Source organism: Acipenser ruthenus, chromosome 5 (genome assembly GCF_902713425.1).
Source record: "Acipenser ruthenus chromosome 5, fAciRut3.2 maternal haplotype, whole genome shotgun sequence".
NCBI lineage: Eukaryota > Metazoa > Chordata > Actinopteri > Acipenseriformes > Acipenseridae > Acipenser > Acipenser ruthenus.
Window position 1 is genome coordinate 52,684,108 of NC_081193.1, and position 14,427 is coordinate 52,698,534.

Consider the following 14,427-nt stretch of genomic DNA (forward strand, 5'->3'; position numbering starts at 1 on the left):
CGGTGTGACCGAGAGGGCCATGTTACTGGGCGATCTTGGGCAGATGCTACTCAAGCCCCTCTCAATATACCGGACATGTGGTACTCAAGCGCGGACATAGTGTGGGGCCAACATAATGACCTGTCACTAGTGCACACTTGGGGGCAGGTCCGGTCTATTGAAGATAAGGATGTTGATGGCGCTGGGGCGCTAGTATATCCACACTTCAGTATCAATATATAGTCAACGAAGACCAACACATTATTCAAATTCTTTTTCGTATCATATACTTAAGGTAAGGCAAGTTTATTTTTCTGTTAAAAGTGCTCCCAGCTATAACGTTCTGCCGCCCGGCTGTACAGAATTCCCGGGGTGAACTCTGCCTCGGTAAGCGGGACCTAGGACGTCACTCCCCGGAGGGACCTATCGGCAGCTCTGAGATAAAATGCTTTGTAAATACCTGACCTGTGGCAGGCATATCCCAAAAGTATTGTTGTTGGTCGTCTTCGAATTGAAAGGGAACATAGTCATTAACTAGGACTAGAGAAAAAAAAGACACTGGCCCATATGCACAGTTTACGAACAGCAAAATACAGCAATAACTATGCAGTTTTAATGTTAAAAAAAATCAATATGTTTGTACATACCTTACTCATTTTTAATGCACTGCAGAAGACCAGATCATGAAAAGAACAATGCTCAACGTAGTGTTTTAAAAATAAAATATCATCAGAAGAATTGAACTTGCCAGGAGGAAAGTCGTTTTTGTTTTTCCCCAGTGTTTAACTTCGGTTTAAACCACAGCAATGGGAGCAGAGTGGAAGCATACTAAAAACAAAATACAACCAGAAATAATGATCCAAGACGTGACTATTCTTTTATAAGACTAAATGTAAAAAAATATGATAGGCTTTTCGCGTCTTGTTGGTCGTGTAAGAATCGCGGCCCTGGTCGTAGCCTGTACTGTTAAGCTGGACCAGAAAAATGTATTTCATTCACAATACTAGAAAACAATAAATGCTTTCTTTTGATAATATTTGGACTAATACTGTGCACAATTGACGTTCAAAATAAAAACTATAGACAATTTAAATTCATTCTTGATTTGGAAGCACTAGTATAAAAGAAATGTAAAATGCATATTTAATATTCGATGAAAAAAAAAAAACAACTAATGAACATTACCATGCAAAAAATCATAATAGGCCTAGTATTAACATTAAATATTTCAAATTGCTTTATAGATCGTCAAAACTGCAGTCCGGTATTTACAAAACTGTTTTTTTCGGTGGTTTCAGTCAATCCAATCATATCAATTAGGCTAGTCCAGACATAACAGATAGTAAAGTAATAATTTATTTTAAATTAAGATTTTAAAATGATCCTTACCTGACACTGCAGTTCGACCTCAGTCTGCAAGCTTCGAACCTAGTCTGCACTTCAAATCCAGGATCTGGCTACAAAAATTGTTGCCTATTCCTGCTCATACTGCAGAGCATTATGGATTGTAAGTTTCATCTGACAAATGTAATGCTCCGGCCAACGGTGACCGTAGCCAACCATAGGCCAATATTGGCCCACTGTCATCATGTTTACTGGGTATTTAGGTAGCACTGTGACCTGGTTGTGGGTTTTGTCATCAGTTCCAGAGAAAGGAGGTATAATAAAGAGCCTGTTATGTTAAAATTAGGGTTGCTCCGATTAACAGATTAATCAGACCAATTAATCAGGAGTTGATCGCAGATTATTATTATTTTTTTTTACAATTTAATCGTGCAGATTTTTTTTTTATATTAAATAAAATGAACCATTAGATCTGCATTTTCTCCACAGCAATCCAATCATAAGTGAGCAAAGGCGGGCCACAAACAGTTGACGGGCTTGAGTAAGTTTAACCAATGGGAGAGTCAAAGATCTGCTTATTGTTTTGTAGCTGTCCAATCATTAGTGAGCAGAGGCGGGACACAAATATGCTAGGGTGTGCGGTGTAAGAATAGTTGAATTTTGCGCGATATTGCTAATATTATAGAGACCGTTATTGAGAATTATATTGAGAACTTAGAAGTCATTTAGAATTGCTTTTTACAAATTAAAAAAAAAAAATGTCATCAGACAACGGAGATATCATAGTCGATTTGGTTACAAATCAATTTTCAAGAAGAATTTTCTCTGAAAAATTGGAGATCGTTAAAAAAGGGAGGTACACATCACAAATACCCAAACTGACACAGGAAGGAAAGGGATATACTCGCCACTTCCAACATTCAAATTATGAAAGGTATCCGTGGCTTAACGGTAGCTGTCAATTAAAAAATATATACTGCTGGAACTGGGTCTTTTGTTCGGTACAGAAAAGGCGATATGGAACAGCACCGGCTACAGCAATCTAGGATGTCTAGTGAGTCATGAGTGTTTCCAAAGTTACTTGCGAGCCACTGTAACACTCAAAACTTTTGGTCAATCCCGGACTGATTTTCAACTGGATGAGCAGAAGCGTAGGGATCCAATACATCACAATGAGCAAGTAAGAAAAAATCATTGTGAGGTTCTTAAATGCTTGATTGGCTCTGTTGTTTACCTTGGCACCAATTCCTCAAAAAGAGGTAATTATGTGGAATTACTTTCTCTGATTTGTGACTACAACAGCATGTTAAGCAATCGCTTGTCAATAGCCACAGTATTCTCAGGTACCGCTAACAAGATTCAGAACGAATAAAAGCAGAAATACAGGAAGCCAAGTACGTAGCCGTGATGGTAGATTAAACAACCGAAACGTCTTGTGTTTTCAGATATGTGACTGACAGTGTCCCGAAAGAACGGTTGTTCTGTGAAAATGTGTTACATTAGCAAAATAAAAATAATAACAAAAATGCTTTTAAAAAGACCAAATTCCTATTGGGCTTATTTATTTATTTTTTTTAGATTGTATTGATGTTTTAGTATTACTATGCAGGACAGTGCTATAAGATCTTTATCTTTATTAAAAATGTCCACGGATTAATCAATTAATGCCCATAAATTAACCGATCAAAATTTTTAATCGAGTGACAGCCCTAGTTAAAATGCATTCCTGGCTAGTGTCTTCATTACACTATTTTAATGCAGCAGCATGATTTATTTTGTGTTACCAGTAGACTAACGTAAAAAGAAAGTGTGCTACAGGTATTAATGTGATTTTATTACTGTACTTATTACAAAATATATGTCTCCCTTCAGACATCTCCGGTTTAGCGAGGGACTACTGATTATGAAAACCTTTTTGACAGAAAAATATTTTGATTTGGGGGTGAAGGTGGAGGGGCCCACTGGAGGTCCATTGGCCGGAGCCCATGAAAAGCTGGTGCCGGCCCTGCGTGTAACAGTTCAACTGAACCAAATTAACCTTGATTGCTTCATGACACTGTTTGCCTTACTTGGTTCACGTAGGGTCGAACCAGCTGAAGCTTCATTCCAATCAAAGGTGTTTTGTTTAACGTGTTTATTTGTTCTTGTGTTTTCATGTTTATTTGTTAATAAATGTGCACAGCATGTCTTTAATTGCAGCTTTTTGGCCTCTGAGTCTCCTTCCTGCTGGTAACAGTTTGGGCTGTGACACTATTCTGCTAGGATTATTTAGTCGTGCCCCTTTGCTGAACCTACGCCATTTGAGAATAATGTAAACAGGTGCAGAGCAGTTTTATAATGTTACTCCATGAGCAAATTTCCTTCATTTTTTCCTGAAAGGAGCAAGCAACCCCAGACAACGAGGGAGGGATGTGAAACAATATCCCAAATGAGTTTTTGTGAGAGCATGGCAAATCTGCACTGCCTGAAACAAGGTAATGTATCAAGACAGCTGTTTCAAAAAATTAGCTTTGCCATGCCGGAGCTGGCAGGTGTTTACACTAATTAGCGTTGCCATGGACAGTCAAAGATTTACTCTCTCTCGCTCTCTCTAGCTCTTCATACATGAAAATGTTTCCCATATACTTCCTATATACAAATTTACAAGCAGTAATTTACAAGCAAATATTAATTTTACAGCAATGTACCTTAACTGAGCTAACTTGCCCTGTCTAACTTTACTGAAACATGTACAGCATTTGCAGCCTGGGTACCAGCCTGTGTACACTAGTTACAGCTACATACCTTGTAGGATTTAATTTGTAAACAAAAAGGTACTGGATTTATAATTAAGGAAGGGATAGCATTTTTGTTTCTAGACTTAATGTACTGACCTTGATTTACAGTCCTTCCCATATATGCTTCCAGCTCTCATCTGCTTGGGGATCAGGGTTTCATGTCTTATTGGTGGTGTTGGTTTTCCTAGCCATGTTTTAATATAATCTTCAGGTTTGAACAATACCAGTGGTGTGCTGACTAATCTGATAAACAGGAGCAACATTAATTTAAATAAACTAGTCATTTTCTTACTAACTGGTGTCGCATCCTAAATATATTATTACAATACACTTTTGTCATTCAATTCATGGAACAGGAAAGCATTTTTTATTATTATTAATGTATGTTAGTTCTTTTTTTGCAACAAAAAAGTTGGGGTTATCTCTAAATAACTTCCTGTTCATTTAGCGATATCTCTAAATACAGGTATTCTCTAAATGTAACCTGGAAACCTAATTGCTCACCTGGGGCAATGTGGACTAAATCCCTGTTATTTGATAGGCTACGGATTTATTTAATGGATGCACCTGGGAGGCCGGTAGTCTGCATTTTGTGTTTTATTTAAGTTTTATTTAAGTTTTAGCATTTATAACATATTGCACGGGAAGTATTATTTGTGGATTGTGAGTGTTACCTGTGATTTTAGCTTTCTTGGATACTGGAAGAATAAACTGAGACTTGTTTTTATATCATCGTATTGGATTTTGTCTACATGCACTGTTTATACACTACTGGCATACACACAACCCTAATATTAACTGGCTGGCTGGAGCGTTGGTTAACATAAATAACCTCATATGCATTTAGAGATATCTCAAATTAACTTCCTGTTCATTTAGAGATATCTCTAAATCATTTAAGACAGTGGTTCTCAAACTTTCTTCTTTGCAGACTAAAAAATAAGCATGTAAAAAAATCACTATAATACTAAGAATAACTGTAGACTTACCTTTCTTTGTTTTAATGCAATGGGTGGGCCTGTTTATGAGAGCAAAGTTATTTTAAAATTTGAGTTTTAAAGAACAGTTCTAGTTTGCTTTTCATTAACACAAATGTACAGAGAGGGGAAAAAAACCTGATTGTTTTATTTTTAAATTGATAATTACAGCAGAAATGGATTTATGTGAATTAATAATCTGTGAAGTTACATCCATGAGGTACCAACGCAGTCAGAGCTACGAATGTCCAGCTATAATCTTTATTTATAAAACGGAATGTTTGGATGATGCATGCTGATTGGCTGTTGAGTATTTTTTACCGTGCACATTGTTGTGAGAGGTCTTTTAAAGTTTTGAAAAATGAGTAACATTCCATTCGTCACATTGTATCTTTTTGGAGGCAGGACAGTAGAAAGTGGCTAGAAACCAGAAACAAAACCTCAACTGGAAAAACAAAAAGCAAATGACACACAGATTTAACAAGTCAACAACTTAATGAAATCGAAGAAAACTAAAATGCTTGGGCAGCTGGTGTTTTTATCGATTTGATGAAACAAAAAGAAATGTTAATCGACTTAAAAACAGTTTGTCTTGAAAATGTAAATTGGTCTGTTACGATAATTCTATGCTTCAGTGTGTAATTCGGCTGGTCAAGAGTACTCAATTTTGTTATGTTAGTCTCCGTGCTGATTTCAATTGATCCATAAACAGTTCTGACATAAACAATGACAGCCTGTTAGTGATCAAGCATTTAAAAATGACAATAGTATATTTTTGTATTGGCTTCTCCAGGTCAGCGGTAGTAATGCGTGGATAGTGAACAATTGCTCCTTTTCTGTATCTCTTCATTATCAACAAAAAATACATGATTGGCATTTTTAATTGCTTGGTCATTAACAAGGCTAACATTGAGGGTTATATTAGCTCTGTTAATGGAGCGATTGAGACCAGCACAGAGGCTAAAATAACCAAATTTGAAAAATAAAACCTTTTTTGTATGTTAATGTTAATGCAACACAACGCACGCCCTGGAAATTATACCTTACTTTACAAGCTGCTATGTTGAGTGCATGTGAGCGCAACACACAAAAACTCCCTTGTAAAGAATACATTTTAGACACTCCAAAACTATATATGACGGAGAGTTTAAGCCTTTTTCTAACTTAGAAATATTCTCCATGTATGCATTTTCTTCCTTCATCTGTAGCTGTTTTTAAGGTCTCAAATTTTGTGTTTGAAATGAGGTGGTCCTTTCCACGGACCACTTCATGGGAGCCGGCCGACCACAGATTGATAACCACTGATTTAAAATATCTCTAAATCTTCCTGTTCATTTAGATACATCTCTAAATAGACAGGAAGTCCATTCAAAACATAGAGCATTTTCACAGGAAATCATTTAGAGATATCTTCAAATTACTTCCTGTTCATTTCAAAATATATTAAACTGATTTACAGATATCTCTCAACGAATAGGAAGCTATTTAGAGATATCTCTAAATGACAGTTTAGCGTGCCATGCTAGCAAAACATTATTTAAAGATATCTGAAAATTAATTTGAGATATCTTTTTCATTTTATGATATCTCAAAATGAAATAAGATATCTTTAAAATGGTTTATTTACAGATATCTCAAATCCATTAAAAGATAACTGCAAATGTTTTACAGATATCTCTAAATATTTCAAGATATCTTAAAATGCAATTTGAGATCTCAAAATTACAATTTGGCTTGCCATACGATCCGGCACAAATGAACCTCTGCTTGTTAGGGATGGCTGGTTCCCAGGATAAAAACTGCCAAGCAAGGCAAGTACAGATTATTTTTGTTTTGTTTAAAGAAACAATTAATGCTGTAAAACTAAGCCGGAGCAACACCTGCATAGTTAAAAACAAACCGTACCCCGTGTCTTTTTTTAAAATTAGTATTATTATTTACAGCAAAGACGGCGGCACTAGCTTCAAAGAATGTAATGAAAAGGCCATTTATGTACTTCTAGGGGTGCAGCCAAATAAGGACACCTGAATAACTGAATCACATATGAGTGTCTGTGACACTTCAATATTCTTTTTTTTACAGCTTTGCCAATAAGATGTTATACAAAGGTCGGTGTTTGTGAGTATTTTTGCCATTTTATCAAACAACTGCATTCCTGAAATGGTAACAAAAATACATCTTGTATTAATGAAATATATTAATGAATAAAAACGTAATTACTTAATTAAGTGCTAAAGGACCTAAGTCTCAATAAGTGCCTTCAAAACATTTTAAATGGAAAAAATATTATACCGGTAGTTAATAAACTTGTTTTTTTAACAAGGTGAGATAACATTATTGGAGTGGAAACATAATTTGATTCCATTTGGAAAATAGTATAATATTTATAAAACTTAGTTCACAAATTATTTTATAATTCTCCTATAGGGAATGTGTTTATAGATTAAAAAATAAGTGATGTATGTATTTTTAGTAATTGTACATGGTTATTCCATTTTTATAATCTAAGCATATTTATATAGCAAGGCACATGTCTGTTTTGCCAAAATAACTAAAATATACTACATTTAAAAAGTAAGTAGCAGGGTTCCGAAAATATATCATTACACGTCCCCCTGTGTTGCTACAACTGTTTAAATAACATACCTGAAATTTTTATTTTCACTGTTAACATCCTGATAACTTTTTACACTTATTACTTTAAATCTGTTTCAAAGCTCTTTCATGGCTGCTCTAGTGCACTAATAGTGTAAGGATTATTTCCCATATCGTCAAACAGGTAACACAGCAACAGAAAACAGAAAAGCTGTTATGTTTTTTTTTTTTTTTTTAATTGCTCTTCCTTCAGTGATTTTGGGGATAGACCTCAAATCCCAGTGCACAAGAGTGGACATTTTGAAAACAACTTTAGGGCATAGACAAAGAGAAGGAGATGTGATACATTTTATTGTACTAACTAAACAAAAATGAACCATAAGCCTTCAAGACCTCAAAGGTCTGCTCTTCAGGTGGAAGCAGGAAAGACAGATTGATGTTTACATTCAAAGGTGGCATCTTAGTTGTTACGTACAATCCATCCATATGACCTCTCTGCAAAATCATCCAAGAATTACACCCAGTTTTAGCTGAAGATTTCACCCTCTCCAATATTTTCTTGGAAACACCTGTCCTATTCTACAGACAACCACCTAACCTGTCCCAGCTTAAACAATGCACACAATGGAACTAAAACCTGCAATAACAACAGATGCAAAACCCGTCCCCATATCTCTATGAAGAATACCATCCTCACGGCACAAGGAGATAAAACTGGAGATAAAAAGGATAATTTACCTGCAGATCCAAAAACGTAATCTACATGATTAAATGTAGCAAATGCTCCGATGGGACCTACATAGGAGAAACCAAACAAAATCCTCAAACAAGGATAAATCTCCACAGACACACCATCAGCAATAAAATTACCAGCACTCCTATTGGCAACCACTTTAACGTGCCTAACCATTCTCTGCATGATCTGACAGATCTTGTTTTAAAGGGCAATTTCAAAAACACAACACAGGAGAACTTGGGAACTTAAATTTATAAAATTCCTATATATATATATATATATATATATATATATATATATATATATATATATATATATATATATATATTATTTATTTATTTATTTATTTATTTACTTACATATATATGTAACCCGACTGGTGCAGTCTGGTATGGTGCTTATGGGGTTCAAGTTCAAAACCTGCCTTGTGGATACTGCACATACTCCATGTCAATCGTTACAAGAGACCACCTCAGATATAATTTATATTGTCAATCAAGCCTCCGAACTTTCTCGAACATTCCGCTTAATCATAGAAGCAATGGGGAAGGTGTTAAAGGAAGCCATGAAGCATGTCTATGAGACCAGTCCATACAAAAGACTGCGCCCATTCAGTGGAATTATTCCCACCTCTGCTGGTGAAGATGATTTTGACTCCTGGGTAGACCATACAACCTAGATGTTACTGGAGTGGCAGTGTTCAGACCAAGAAAAACGAAAGCGGCTGGTTGAGAGTCTGAAGCCTCCCGTTGCTGAGTTGGCTAGTGCTCTGAGAGCTCAGAAGCAGTTCACTGTAAGAGTCAGTGGCCACCCTGGACAAGCCATATTGGACAGCAGGTCACAAGTGACAATTATCCATTGTGCTTTCTATAACAAGTACTTGTCCAATGTGCCATTGCAACCCCTTGAAGGACTTGTTCTATGGGGGATGAGTTATCATAGCTACCCTTATGATGGCTACCTACAGGTGACCATTGAATTTCCGCAAGATATAGTTGACACTCACCCGCCCATTGAAACTTTAGCACTAGTGTGTCCAAAACCCCCAATGCATATTGAGACATCCATCTTGATTGGGACAAACACCAACATGTTTGCAGTTCTTGGACAGCTTTGTCAACAGCTAGATGCTACCCAGAAGGGGCCTCAACCTCCTATTCGTGCTCTGTGTCTTGCTGCTTATCAGAAGAGAGAGAAGGAGCAATGAGAGTCATTGGATGAGGTAATTGGAATGGTATGGCAACTCTCAAACCAACCATTGACACTTCCCCATTAGCAGAAGGGAAAATTGAGAGTTTGTTGTGTTAGTGGAGCCTTCCCCCCATAGTGGGCTGCCAGGCCACGTGTTAATGGTGAGAGGAGTTCTCACCATTCCCCCAGGGGGTGAGCGCTGTGTTATGTTGAAGGTGAAAAATAAATCCACCCAGTCTTCAACCTTGCAGCCGAAGATGAAGCTGGCAGATGTGTGCTCAATTGACTATGTGACTGTAACACACAGGGCTGCTGGACAACAGCCTGAGTTGGACTTTTCCCTTTTCAATTTTGGTTCTTCACCTGTGCGTCAGGATTTGAAGGATCGGCTTCACCAACAGACTGCAGAGAGAGCTAAGGTGTTCTCCCTAAATGAATGGGATGTTGGATGTGCTAAAGGAGTGGAACACAATATACAGCTGACAGATACACGTCCTTTCCGAGAGAGGTCACACTGCCTTGCCCCTGCAGACGTGGAGGATGTGTGGCACCACCTACAGGAGCTAGTAGCTGCAGGGATCATAACTGAATCACGGAGTTCCTATGCATCACCCATAGTGGTGATGAGGAAGAAAACTGGGCAAATCCGTCTCTGCATTGATTACCGCACCCTGAACAAATGCACAGTCCCTGATCAGTACCATGTCCCCAGAAAAGATGATGCGCTGGACTGTTTGAATGGCAGTAAGTGGTTTTCAGTATTGGACCTGCAGAGTGGATACTATCAAATACCGGTTTATATCATGACCCGCTTTATATCAAGAATTATGCCTCCACTGCTAAACATTCTCAATTTACGTTTTAACTGGAAACCAGGAATACTGTACACTGAAGGTACTTGTCTGCAGTAGCGTATGTTAGGAATGTATTTGTGGAGATCAGGTCGGGTCGAGTATGCAAATATTTCTTGGGCTCGTGTTGGGTTCAGATTTTGGTTGGTCGAGTTGGGTTCAGATCGGGTTTTAAATTTAGGCCCGAGCAGACCTCTATGCCAAACATTGGTCAAGTATCTTAGACACATTGTCTCGGAGAGAGGCGTTGCCACTGACCAAGCCAAGATTGAAGCCCTTATTACCTGGCCTCATCCTACTAATCGGAAGACCCTTCAGTCATTCCTAGGGTTCTAAAGGAGGTTTGTGGAGGGTTACTCTGCTATAGTACGGCCCCTACATGAGTTGACGCAAGGATATACCCCTAAGGAAGAGGGGAGGACCCATACGACCACCAGATGGAGCGACTTACTTTTGAGACAGTGAGCCCTTTGGGTAGCGATGGACTCAACAGTGTGAGGACACTTTTCTCACCATCATTGAGATACTTACCAAATCACATCTCCTTGCTTTTGGTGACCCACAAAAACCATATGTTTTGCATGTAGATGCCAGTTTGGATGGACTAGGTGGGCTGTTGTATAAGAGTTTCCTTTTCTTGAGGGATGGAGACCTGTGGCATACACCAGCCAGGGCCTGTCACCCACAGAGAAGCTTTACAATGCACACAAATTGGAATTTTTGGGACTAAAGTGGACTGTGAGTGAAAAGTTCCCTGATTATATGTACGGTGCCAAATTTCTTGTGAGAACTGAAAACAACCCACTTACTTACATCAAGACCCCAGCAAGACTGGATGCAACTGGACAGCAATGGCTGGCTGCCCTATCGGCCTATGACTTCCAACTACAGTACCGTCCAGACTGTAATAATATTGATGCTGATGCCTTGTCGAGACGCCCTTACCTGTCCACGAAGAAGGAGAATGAATGGGTGGAGATACCATCTCCAGCAGTGTGAGTCACCTGCCAGGCTATTGTCGGAGACTGTTCCCCCGTGTTCTTGGAGGAGTTGTGCATCAGCTGGGAATTCCCCCAGAGGTCTTGTCTGATGCTTATGTGAATGTTGTAGGACTTGATTGCTCTCTCCTACCCCAGCTAAGCCAGCAAGACATTCATACTGCAAATTCATACTCTCAAATCATAGCTGCTAACGAAGAAGGGAAGAAGCCTGCTCCCGTAAGAAATGCCCCTTCGGAGGAAACATTGATGTGGAAGACCTGGGACTCACAGACATTGAAGAATGGAGTGTTGTATTGATGCCCAAAAAACAACTTCTGGGGTGAAAGGCAGCAGTTGGTCTTGCCCAGTAAATATCGGCAACTCGTTATGAAGTCTCTGCATAATGACATGGGACATCTGGGTATTGAGAGGATCCAAGATCTTACCCGTGCCCGGTTCTTAATTACCGTGAGTGTTAAGTGTTTTGTTTGTTGCTAACTGTCTGTGCTTATCGTTATAGAAGGCTAAGCAGTGTGGAGTAGTGGTTAGGGCTCTGGACCCTTGACCGGAGTGTCGTGGGTTCAATCCCCGGTGGGTACACTGCTGCTGTACCCTTGAGCAAGGTACTTTACCTAGATTGCTCCAGTAAAAAACCCAACTGTATAAATGGGTAATTGTATGTAAAAATAATGTGATATCTTATAACAATTGTAAGTCGCCCTGGATAAGGGCGTCTGCTAAGAAATAAATAATAATAATAATAATAATAATAATAAACTCTGGGAGCTGTAGCTAAACCGCCATCAATTAAACCCGGACTCCACTTCACCATTGTACACGAATAAACCTGTAAATCACCACTTTCACTAAGAGCACTCACTCTGGACTTGTGACCGTGTTGTGTTTGTGTGTGTCTTACTTAGTGTATTATTATTTCGGGACTGAACCCCGTGGTTTGTGCAGCGCAAGACATTGCCTAAATGGACAGAACAGTTAGTCAATATTACCACTAAAGCACCCTTGTAATTAGTGTGCATTCATGTTTTGAGCTAGGAAACATAATTATTGGAATATTGGAAATATTCTAGGGGTCACTGATCACTTTATTCATTATGCCCAAGCTTACCCAGCTATGGATCAACAAGCCTGTACTGTGGCAAGAGTTTAGTGGGAGAAATTATTTGTCCATTATGGCCTGCCCCAGAGGATTCATTCTGACTAGGGGAGAGATTTTGAGAGCAGGTTGTTGCGAGAACTGCTGAGCATCATTGGCATCAGGAAATCTTGAACGAGCCCCTACCACCCCAAGGGAAACCCACAGCCTGAGCGTTTTAATCGAACCTTGCTTAATATGCTGGGGTCCTTGGATAACTAAGAAGACCCTTAGGAGCCAGCACGTGGCCTATCTGGTACATGTGTACAATTGTACCGGAAATGATGCCACAGGCATTTCCCCCTATTACCTTTGGAAGGGAAGCTGGACTCCCTGTTGATCTGTGTTTTGGTGTGTCCCTGGATGGAACCACTGCAGAGGATTATCTTCAGTATGTAAACTGCGGGACCAGTTGAATAAGGCCTACAGCTTGGCTTCTGCAGCAGCTGCTAAACAAAACCAAGGTAACAAAGCCCGCTATGACAGAACTGTTCGCTACCAAGAGTTGCAGCCGGGTGATCGTGTACTTTTGAGGAATTTGGGGCTGCCTGGAAAGATAGCTGACTGATGGAAACCTGAACCTTACCTGATTGAAGGAATTATTTATTACCCAATGTGACAGAGAGTGAATGAATCCTAGTCAACAATCTCTCTCCCGACCTGCGAGGGCACTGTATAACAGGAACAGTGTACCTCGTACTGGGTGGTCTGGCAGTTCATTCGAGGGTCAGTCGGAAGCCAGCCATCCAGGAAGGGGGCGGAGTCACAATGCCCTAAGTCATCGCCCTAATGCAGTACGCGATGTGTCAGTCATGGATTGGAGGAGACGCGATTGAACTAGCTATTGCAGGGGGCATGACTAAGGGTATAACAGGGGGTGTGACAATGTAATCTGTTTCTTTGATGTGGTTACTGAAAGGACCCGTTTGGGAAACAGAAGTAATAAATTACCGTGAGTGTTAAGTGTTTTGTTTGTTGCTAACTGTCTGTGCTTATCGTTATAGAAGGCTAACCTCCGGGAGCTGTAGCTAAACCGCCATCAATTAAACCCGGACTCCACTTCACCATTGTACACAAATAAACCAGTAAATCATCACTTTCACTAAGAGCACTCACTCTGGACTTGTGACCGTGTTGTGTTTGTGTGTGTCTTGCTTAGTGTATTATTATTTCGGGACTGAACCCTGTGGTTTAACTGAGTGATACACATCATTGTGTAGAGCCAGGTATTATTATTTGTCAGCAAATAAAGAGCTGCTTTTTCACCGTGAACTGTCTTATGTCTGCCATGCATGAGCACCGCATCACCACTGCACCTGTGCACTACAAACCACTTTGCCACAGCCAATTATTATTTTTTTTTTACTCAGAAATTAGTAGTCCATGGAGTATAACATATGGTGTTGACATGTTTTGATATATATCTTTTGGATGCAAGTAACTTTAGTCACAGTTCTTTACTATTGTAAAATAAATAAGACCTATTTTAGTGTCTTCAAGTAAAAACTTACCTTTGAGGATACAAGTGTTCTATTGCAGATGCAAAGGTGAGGTGAAGATTTGTGCCACACAAATTATATTTGTATTTGTGACTTGTATATAACATTGCAAGTAGATTTTTAATAAACAGTTTAATGAAAGAATATTATATTTATAAAACTTGATAAATACATTTTATGCATGGGTATGGTTATTGGATTGAAACATTGCATTCACCCTGCTTATAAAAATAGGACCCTCAATAGTTTATTTTCCTTTTAGGCGAAACAATTCAAAAGTCTTGTCTTCAGTATTTCAAAACAACCAAACCTTTAGCAGTGAATACATATATTACCAATATATCT